The sequence below is a fragment of the Fukomys damarensis genome, unplaced genomic scaffold (genome assembly GCF_012274545.1).
Source record: "Fukomys damarensis isolate Sample0158 unplaced genomic scaffold, DMR_v1.0_HiC HiC_scaffold_17, whole genome shotgun sequence".
NCBI lineage: Eukaryota > Metazoa > Chordata > Mammalia > Rodentia > Bathyergidae > Fukomys > Fukomys damarensis.
Window position 1 is genome coordinate 72985579 of NW_022900929.1, and position 9829 is coordinate 72995407.

The 9829-nt window shown below is 36.8% G+C and overlaps 2 long non-coding RNA genes across 5 annotated transcripts in view; both read left to right on the plus strand.

The window, feature by feature from the left end:
* LOC104867962 overlaps nt 1–1542 on the plus strand; it is a 2078-nt gene extending 536 nt beyond the window's left edge. Inside the window, exon 3 of the long non-coding RNA XR_781915.2 lies at nt 543–1542. This is a non-coding gene — a long non-coding RNA (uncharacterized LOC104867962). The remainder of the gene's footprint in view (nt 1–542) is intronic.
* Nucleotides 1–9829, plus strand: part of LOC104867965 — a 338035-nt gene that overhangs the window by 245070 nt on the left and 83136 nt on the right. The gene's annotated exons all lie outside the window — the stretch shown is intronic.

Consider the following 9829-nt stretch of genomic DNA (forward strand, 5'->3'; position numbering starts at 1 on the left):
TATATCACATTTATGCTAATTTTAAATAATAACACACCTATTTTTATACATAAAAAAATTACTAGAAACAAAGACTATTACCAAAGGTGTGTGTTTGAGGTGTTACTACTTTCTATTCTTAAAGATTGCAGTGAAGGGAAAAAAGAATCTAAAACCTCCCTCACTCTACATGGCCTCTTGAAGATAACAAACAATTCCTTTCCAATACCGTACATTTGAATTAATAGAATTGAGATGCTCATTTCCTTTCCAACGAGTTTTAAAAAGACATCTATTTCTGAAACCACTTTCAGAGTATATGTGATGTGATCAAAAAGGTTGTCAGAGCCATGTTTGCCGATTGATGACCATGGACTAGCACAGTTTTCCATCTTGTCTGTAGATAATGCCTCCTCTCTCGGTCAGTGAGAGGAGGTGTCCTGTCTTTGTGGATATAAATTGCAACCATCCTGAGAAAGACTGTCTGCCCTGTGTGTGGAAGATGGCTGAGCAGGACAGGTTTAGTGCATATGTGTGACTGTCAATCTGTTTTCAATCTTCAGGGCTGGACTTGGAGTTTCTACTTTTGTTTCAAAAAGAAAATGCAATATTTGAAGGGAATACTCAGTAACAAACAGGTGCACTGTGGCTGCTATTCCCCAAACCCTCCAAATCATTTAACAGATTTGCCTTGTGGCATTTTTTTTTTTGTGGGGTTTTTGTGCAGACACATGAGAGAGAATCTCCAATGGACTCCATCATAAAGGACCCCAAGAGGGGACACACATCAACTTCAGCATAAAAGAGAAACAAAATGACCCTTAAGGAAGGCTGAAGAAACCATCACCATTTCAGTAGGCTGAAATCACCGTCCAATCTGTTCTCTCAGCTCCCCTTTGCCTACCACATCCAATTCCACAGCAAACTAATTCACTTCCTGGAAGGGCTTTTATGACCTAGAGCTGAGAAGACCTCTAAAACAAGTCTTCCATTCCTCCGTCAAGCCTGGTTCAGCTTCCCCACCCACAGTGCCCTTTCTAGTTTTTCCTTAACTTGAAATGTCTGACGCTTGTATTTTCCTTTCTTACTGTTATCCCATTACTTCTAGTTTCAACCCCTTCTGTCATGCCAACTAATTCCTCTCTGTCCTTTGTAGACAATTATATCATCTTTAGTCCTTCCTTGGATTTTATTTTCCATCCACATAAGTCACCCCCGTGGCCATTCTGTAATTCTTTTTGCCTTGCTCTGAACTCTGCACCATCTAGCTCTCTCACTGTGGGTCTCCAAAGCCCAAATGGCCCCTCCTGATTTGGGGCTTAACCTGGACTGAGAAAGGAAGCAGCATTCTCTCTCTTTATTAATAGGGGCTATTTTGCCAGAACTTTCAAATGGCATTTTGTGAATTAACTTTGGCTCTGTGAGGTTGCCATAGAAATAATTCTTAGTTATTTGTAAGTTTTCACCTGTGCCTGGCATCATACTACTCTCTAAATCACTACTGTCTAATAAAAATCAAATGTAAACTACACATGTAATATTAAATTTTCTAGTAACCACATTAAAGAAGCAGAAAGACACAGGGAAAATTAATGTTGATAATATTTAACAATATATCAAAAAGTTTATCACTTTGATATGTAATCCATAGTGAAAATTAATGGAATATTTAAAATGTCTTTTTTTTTTACTAAATCTTGGAGATCTTGTGTATTTTGTTTCACTCTTATAGTTCATCTCAATTTGGATACTACATATTCATCAGAAAAACAGTATTTTATCTATATGAGATAATTTAGATTTCATAAAATTTGAATTTGAAGTAGATTTACGTACCAAGTTTTTCAGACATAAAGTTCTACAATAGCTATATTGAGCATTTAAAAAATAATATTGTAGGTAATTAAAATGAAATGAAAATTCAGTTACTTAGCTGTGTTGGCTACATTTTAATTGCTGAAATGTCCATCACATAAATGATTTAGCTTCTGTTTCTGAGGTGAATCAAATTTTTTAGGTCCTTGTTACAGGAACTTTAGGGAGGGGGGACTGGGAAGAGGACAATATTTTTGTTCCACTGAATTTCAGTATGGTGTCCATTTTGTTGGAGTTTTCAAAATAAGTTCTTTTATGCACTCATTCATGATAAAACACTTAACAAATTGGAATAGATAGGATTTTTTTTTAACTTGATAAAGAACCTCTACAAAGAACTCACAATTAATAACATCATGGGTAGTTGTGAAATACCAAATGCTTTTAACCCCAATATCAGGAACAAAATAAGGATGTCTGCTCTTGACACTTCTTTTCAGTATTGTCCTGAACTATCTATTCAGGGCAATTTAAAAAGGAAAGAAATTAAAGGCTCTTGAATTGTAAACATAGAAGCAAAATAATCTCTATTTTCAGATTAGATGGTCTTGCATTTAGAGTATTCTAAGGAATTAAAAAGGACAAATTAATAAAACTAATAAAAAAGCTTGTAAGACTATAAACTACAGGGTCACTATTTATAATAAATTGAATTTCAATACACTGGCAAGGAATATTTTGAAAGTGAAAGTGATATTAGGAAAACAGTTCTTTAATAGCAGCAAAAGAACAAATTAGGTAGAAATTGAGCCAAGGAAATGAGAAACTTGCATTCTAATAACTATGAAACATTGTTGAAAGGAACCAACGGAGATCTAAGTAAATGGAAACACATCTCATATTTAAAGATTATATTATCCAGTTTCCAACGGATGGGCAAATAGGTTGTTTCCAAGATTTAGCTATTACAAACTGTGCCGCTATTGCCCATCCGTTGGAAACTGGATAAAGAAGTTGTGGTTTTTCTATAAAATGGAATATTACTCAGCCATAAAGAGCGAGAGAATAGATTCATTCATAGGAAAATGGATACATATTGAAGATATACTCCTAAGTGAAATAAATAAGTCACACATGTGTAAATACCGAATAGTTTCCCTGGTGTGAATATTCTGCAACAATGCATAAGATTCTAATAAGATTACTGACATTTAGAAATGGGAGGAAAGGAGCTAAAGGTGTAGGGAAGGTGTGATACGTAGGGGAAGAACAAAAAGGGAAAGGAAAAAAATGTGAGAGAATGAAAAGATGAAAATAAAGTGTTTGTAGATGGGGAGGGGAGGAGGGGGTGAAGGGAGGGCAGAGGTAAGGGGAAAAAAATGAGAATCAAGACTTGCCATGTAAAGGTACATGATCCCAACAATGAATGTAACTGTACTGTATCCCTAAATGTACCAATAAACTCAATAAAAAAAAAAAAAGATTATATTATGTAATATTTATTAAGATGGTATAGGCTTGGAAAGGTATAACTTAGGGGTTATGGCTGACAATTTTACTACAGAAGACAGGGAATGTAACAGAAGTATAACACATTTAATTAATCATAATTTTATGACACAGGAACTTTCAGAAAGAAATAACCCAGGAAGCTGTATTTTTATGCTTCATTTCAATACATAATGGAGAGTCAGGAGGAACTGTGATGGGACAAAAAAGGTATCATCTGATCCTAAGAGAGTGAGGTAGGGTGTGGAGCCAGAAAGGCCCAACATTTCAGATCCCTGTGGGCCTCAGTGTCACATGTCTTTCTTCTGGGTGTGGGGCAGGAAACCTATAGAATGAAGATTGCCACTGGAGAAGGTGGGAGTGATTTCTCTAGGTTTTACCTTGGGGATGAGGAAGTCTAGTTTGTACGACCTACTTTGGAGAAGAGGAAGTCATTTCTATGACTTGCTTCAGGGGAGGGAGAAGAATGGGAGATAAGAAGATGGGAAAAGATCATAAAGATCTTGCTTCTGAAGCCTTTCCAATATCTTTCAGGTCAAAGTATTTAGCACACTTTGGATTATTAATTTCTGAGCCCAGACAATAGCAATATTCCCCAAATGGATCCACAATGAATTTAATTCTTATCAAAGATTCAGTTAGTTTTTTTACAGAAATTTACAAGCGAACTCTAAAATTCATATCCAAGCAATCCAAAATAGCTAAACAAAGCTGGAGGGCCCACACAGACTGCCACTACAAAGCTGCAATGACCAAGTAATCGAGTGTGGTACTGTCATGAGGGTGGATATACAGATTATGGGCGCAGAATTAAGAGTCCAGAACTACTACACCTTTACAATGCCAAGTTTTGACAGAAGTGTCAAGTTTGTTCTGTGGAGGCAAGAATCATATTTTCGTCCAATGGTGCGGGGACAGCCCAATGTCCAAGAATGAATTGAATCCTATAATTAAAAAAAAATTAACACAATATGGACATAAATGTGAGAGCTAACTGTATAAAATTGTGAGATATAAGTGTGAGGACTAAGCGTATAAAATCTGTAAAACTTTGAGATGGAAACACAGTAGGAAGTCCTCCTGTCTTAGCCAAAGCCTTCTTAGGTGACTCCAGAAGCACAGCTAAGAAAAGAAAAAATAAATGTTTGATCTCCTGAAGTCTGACACCATTTTGCTACAGAAAGGGAAAACGTGGTGCTTCCAACTCCATGAGTCTTAATATAAGAACTTACAAGGCAGGAATTTATGATAAAAAATTTGAACATATGGATGAATCTTGAAAATACTATGTTATATCAAAAAAGGATATAATACAGATCAAATATGCCTCACCCAAAAATCTGAAGTCTAAAATTTTTTAAAAACTCTTTTTTGGACTGTTGATATCCTGTAGGAAGTTTCCCACTGATTGTATGTGCTAGGTTACACTCAAAATGAGGTGCACTACAAATGTATGCAATTTTAGGCTGTGCATATAAGGTATATGTGACTATGTAAATGAATTTCATATTTAGACTTAGATCCCATCCCCCAGATGTCTCATTATGCAGCTGCAATTATTTCAAAATCAGAAAAAAAATCTGAAATCTGAAACATTTCTAGTACCATGTCTCAGATAAGGAATATTCAACCCGTGGAAATAATAAGTCAATAATAAAAAGGTTATTCAATTTAAAAATGAGCCAAGATCTGAGCTGTTTCTAAAAATATATATGCAAGTGGCTAATGGACATTTTGAAAAGATGCTCAAAATCAGGAACCACAAGGGAAATACAAACTCAAACCAGTATACGATGCCACTGTTTTAATATAATATATTTTAGGACACACACACAAATATGGCTATTAAAAAACAGATAATACTAAAATAATACTAAGAATGTAGACAAATTGGAACCCTCATATATTGCAATTGGGAATGTAAAGTATGATTACCACTTTGGGAAACAGTTCGGCAATTCCTCTTCAGGTTAATCGTAGGGTTCCACTCTTAGCAATATACCCAAGAGAAATGAAAACAATCCCCACAGAAACGCATAAACAAATGTTCGTAGCAGCATTATTCATAATAGCTGAAACTGGAAACATCCCAGATGTTCATCGACAGATGTCAAAGGAGGAATGGGTGATGAAACTGTGACACATTCATACAATGGGATGATATTTGGCAGTAAAAAGGAAGGAAATTCTGAGAGTTGCTATAACATGGATGAAAGTTGAAAACATTGAGTGAACAAAATGGGTCACCAAAGGCCACGTATTATATAATTCTGTTTATATCTAGGGTAAGAAGTTTGGAAGGGACAGAAAGTAGATAAACTGTTCCCTAGGGTTGGCTGGTTGGGGATCAGGGAGTGGGGATGGAAGAATGACTGCTAATGGATACCAGTTCTCATTTTTGGATGATGAAAATGATCTACAATTGATTGTGGTAAAAAAAAAATTATATATATATATATGTATATATATAGCACTGAATTGTACACTTTAATGTATGAGTTGTATTACAGTAGGTAGATTGTAGCTCAATAAAGCTGCAAAAACAAACAGTTCTTTCTGTGCGAAGTAGGTAGATCAAGTTAGACTCTCAATTCCACTTATTTGAAAGGCAAAAAGCATGGTTTATAAAACCAAACATTTCCTCAGAAAGGCTGAACTTTGGGGCATGAGGGACATTTAAAAAATGAAAAAAAAAATCTCTGTTGCTCCAAGAAGTGAGGGAGAGAATCACTTAGAGGAAGGATGAGAAATTAGGAATTAAGGCACCTAAATGCCTGGAGCAAGGCAAGGCAGAAATGGATCTGAAAGTGGACACTGAGATGCCTGGGACTCTTGAATTTGGGTTGCAAGAAGAAGGACAATGAACCTTCAGCTTTGCAGACTGTGGGCCAAGCCTGAAGGTATGAGCCCACCAAAAAGTGCTTCAAGTTCTCACACTGCTGAAAGTCTCTCTGTCCGCTCCCATTTTCCAACTTGCTTCTAGATCTGTGTTGCAGTCTCTGTGTCCTCTTGGAAGAGTTGTGGCCCTCTTTGGACATAGGGTGCTCTAGGAAAATTCCTGTTGAGTCTGTTTGGCCCACATGTTGGAGAAACTGAGTATTATCTGTAGCCCTTTGAGCGCCTTGGAGCAGACCATGGATGGGTGTGTAAGCATTGGACAGAAATGTGGACTTTCCTCACTTTTAGGGCTCTCTGTGGCTTTTTATATAGCAAAAAACAACCCATAGCCACTGAGAAGCAGTGTCTCTGAAATTGTTTATGCAAAAGAATTCCTTTCTACAGTCTGTTTAAAAGTTCACATGTGAATGAGCAAAATCTTCATAATGAGAGAATTGGTTAAAAAAAAGAATATATATATAATCTCCCCATATGCTGCAAATAGTTAAGTGGCCTGAGAGTTTTCTCCGCCACCTAGACCAGTTTGCTTTGAAATGATATGGCTGGATGCCTTTGTAGTAGAGCAGTGTCTTTTCATGTGAAAGACACAAGATGTGGTGGTTGAAAAGCATGGGCTGGCATTGGAGTTTCTGTATCCCAGGCTGTGCAGAGAGCCCTGAGGCTGGGCAGGGAAATCAGTGGGCAAAAGTGCTTTTTCCGAGGCCCGGTCGGGTGCCAGCCAGTACAGCAAGCAAGACTGGCTCACCCAGGCACCAGAGAGGAATATTGTTTCCAAGGTCACTCAAAAACCATCACTGTAAAAGATATTGAGTCCCTCACATTAATTTGTCCTTTTGCCCTTCTTATTGTTCCTCTTTGAGGAACACTTTATCAAGGATGTATAGTCCTCCTACTGAAGGTTAAGCAAGTCATCTTGTTACCAGACAGGCATGACCAATGATGGAATGAAAGAGAAGACAGTAAGATTACAAGAGCGTTTGTAGTATGACTTAGTGATGTTACCCTAGCTTTTCTTTTGGAGGATGCTCATCTATTCTGTTAATTGGTGTGTGGTTGCTGGAAGGGGAATCATAATTTCACATTTCATTTGGTACTGACTTAAAAAAAATTGTAGGGTATTCAGGGAATGAAACATAAAGGCTTTCAAGTTTTAAAATTTGTTTGAAAGAATGAATTAATAATCTCATGGTTTATTTTATAATCATTTGTCCATAAAATGAAAAATTATTCTTTTTTTCCTCATTGAGTTTATTGGTACATTTTAGGTATACAGTACGGTCACATTCATCATTGGGATCCTGTACATTTATATGACAGGTCTTGGTTCTCATTTTTTCCCCTTATCCCTGCCCTCCCTTCACCCCCTCTTCCCTTCCCTATTTACAAACACTTCATTTCCATGTTTTCATTTTCTCATATTTTTTTCTTTTCCCTTATTACCTTTCCCCCACCCTTCCCACTTCCCCTACACCTTTAGCCCTTTTCATCCTATTTCACATTGTCAATCATAGCATTAGGATCTCATTATGATTATAGTTTGAAAAATTATTTTAAAAATCATGCCTAAAGATGAAAATGGAGCAGGCTTGTCTTCTGATCACCCTCAAAATTGCTCATGCCGATATTTTTTATTTTATGAATCAGGGCGTGTGTTCCCTTCCCCTCCTTATGTCCCTTCCTTTATTGCTTCCTTCCTTCCTTCCTTCTGGTCTTCTTCCTCCCTCCGCCCCTCCCTTTCTCCTTCCTTTCCTTTGTTCTTTCAGTCCTTCTCTTCCTCCGTCTGCCCTCTTGTCTTCCTCCCTCGTCCTTCCTCCCTCGTCCTTCCTTCCCTTTCTTTCTTTCTTTCTTTCTTTCTTTCTTTCTTTCTTTCTTTCTTTCTTTCTTTTTCATCTCTCTCTTTCCCTCCCTCCCTCTCTCTCTCTTTACCCCTCCCTCCCTTCCTCCCTCCCTTCCTTCTGTTTTTCCCCTTTTCTGTAAGCTCTCTGTGTAAAGAGACTTAAAAATCTTCCTTAGCAATATTCTCTAGACTTTTAGAATCTCCATCACTTGGACATTTTCTCTGTTATCTAATCTAATATCTATTACTGCATTTTGTGGCCTACATTCTTACTTTATTTTGACAAAGTAAAAATATTTTTTAAAGTTATGTAATATAAATTAGTTCAAATGTTCTGTTTTTTTACCAAATTGCAGTTTTAGTGCTTAACGTCACAGTATCACGGACATAGGAGAGTTAGGGAAGATCAGCTTCATTCAGGTGAATAATTTTCCTTGAAATACCATTGCATTGACTGCATTTTTAGAATGTTGAGATATTTTCATTTCCCTGCTACCCCTTTTTCTTCCTCCCATTACTTTTTCTTCTTTTGACTTTTATTTCCTTACATCCCATCCCCTTCCCATTTTCTTTCTTTATTTCCACAAAGTTCCTCTTATGTGCTAGGTGCTATACAAACCCAACCAAAGCTGGTCAAGAAATTCCCGGCCTGATGGGTTAGACATTCAAGAATCAACAGTACACAGTAACTAACAGTAATTATAGTACACACTGACCCACAAGATTAATGGGACGGATACCTAATGCAAGAAGAGCAGGGAAGCCATCTAAGAGCTGATGATATTTGTAGTGAGACTTTTAGGAATAATAGGAGTTGGTCAGGCTGATGAGTTTGGGAAGGGAATTCCTGGCAGAAAGCATAGTACCTTTCAAGAGCTATGTGATTTCCCCAGAAAATCATAGGCAATTAATTGCATATACCAGGAAAACAGAGTGCAGTGTCAGGTGCTGTAAGAGATGGGTAGGGATTTGATCACAATGTTGGAGAATTCAGAAGTGGCCTCTAAGTTCCTGGGAAACCACTGTGAATTGGATGTATGGAAGTGACGTCATCAGGCTGTGTAGTAGTTCACTGAAGAGAAGGGCAGGAAAACAAATATTTGTTGAGTATGTATTATATATCAGTTCCTCTGCTAAATGTTTTAAGTACATAGATCTTCTTTAATGGTCCTGACAATTCCATGACTTGAATACTCTGAGCTCTGTAGTACAGATGAGGAAACTAAGGTTCCGAGGGCTTTGTCACCTGTTTTCATCCTTATCTGCCAGGTGTAAGATTTGGAACGAGAACCTAGATTTAGTGGCTTTTAAGTTCATTTCAATTTTTTTGTTACATCTATTTGAGTAAAGACTGCAAATATTTTAAAAATTCCATTTTCATTGAGAAAATATTTTGTTTTTAAAAGCCATTTCCATATCTTATCATTTGGAAGAAGCAAGATGAAGCCAAATGTTAGTGTTTAATTAACCAAGGGTGCTTAGTATTTTCAATCAAAAGTAGAATAATTCAACCTTATATATGGGGCATTTTCCTCCAGCAACAAACTGGACCTCATTTACAATGCTTTCCTTCATCCTTTCAGCCTTTAACTTGATTGTTTTCTCCCTGTACTCTCAAGATGTAGACAGAAATTTTTTTTCTCCTTTGTTTTTAAGACATTAAGGCAGAAAAGAAAGTGATTTGTTTGTACAAAACAACAAAGGATTTGAAGAGCTTTAATTTAATCCCCCCCTGCAAAATCCATCTATCAATTTTTTTTTTTTTTTTTTGGATTTTGAAAGGGTCTCACT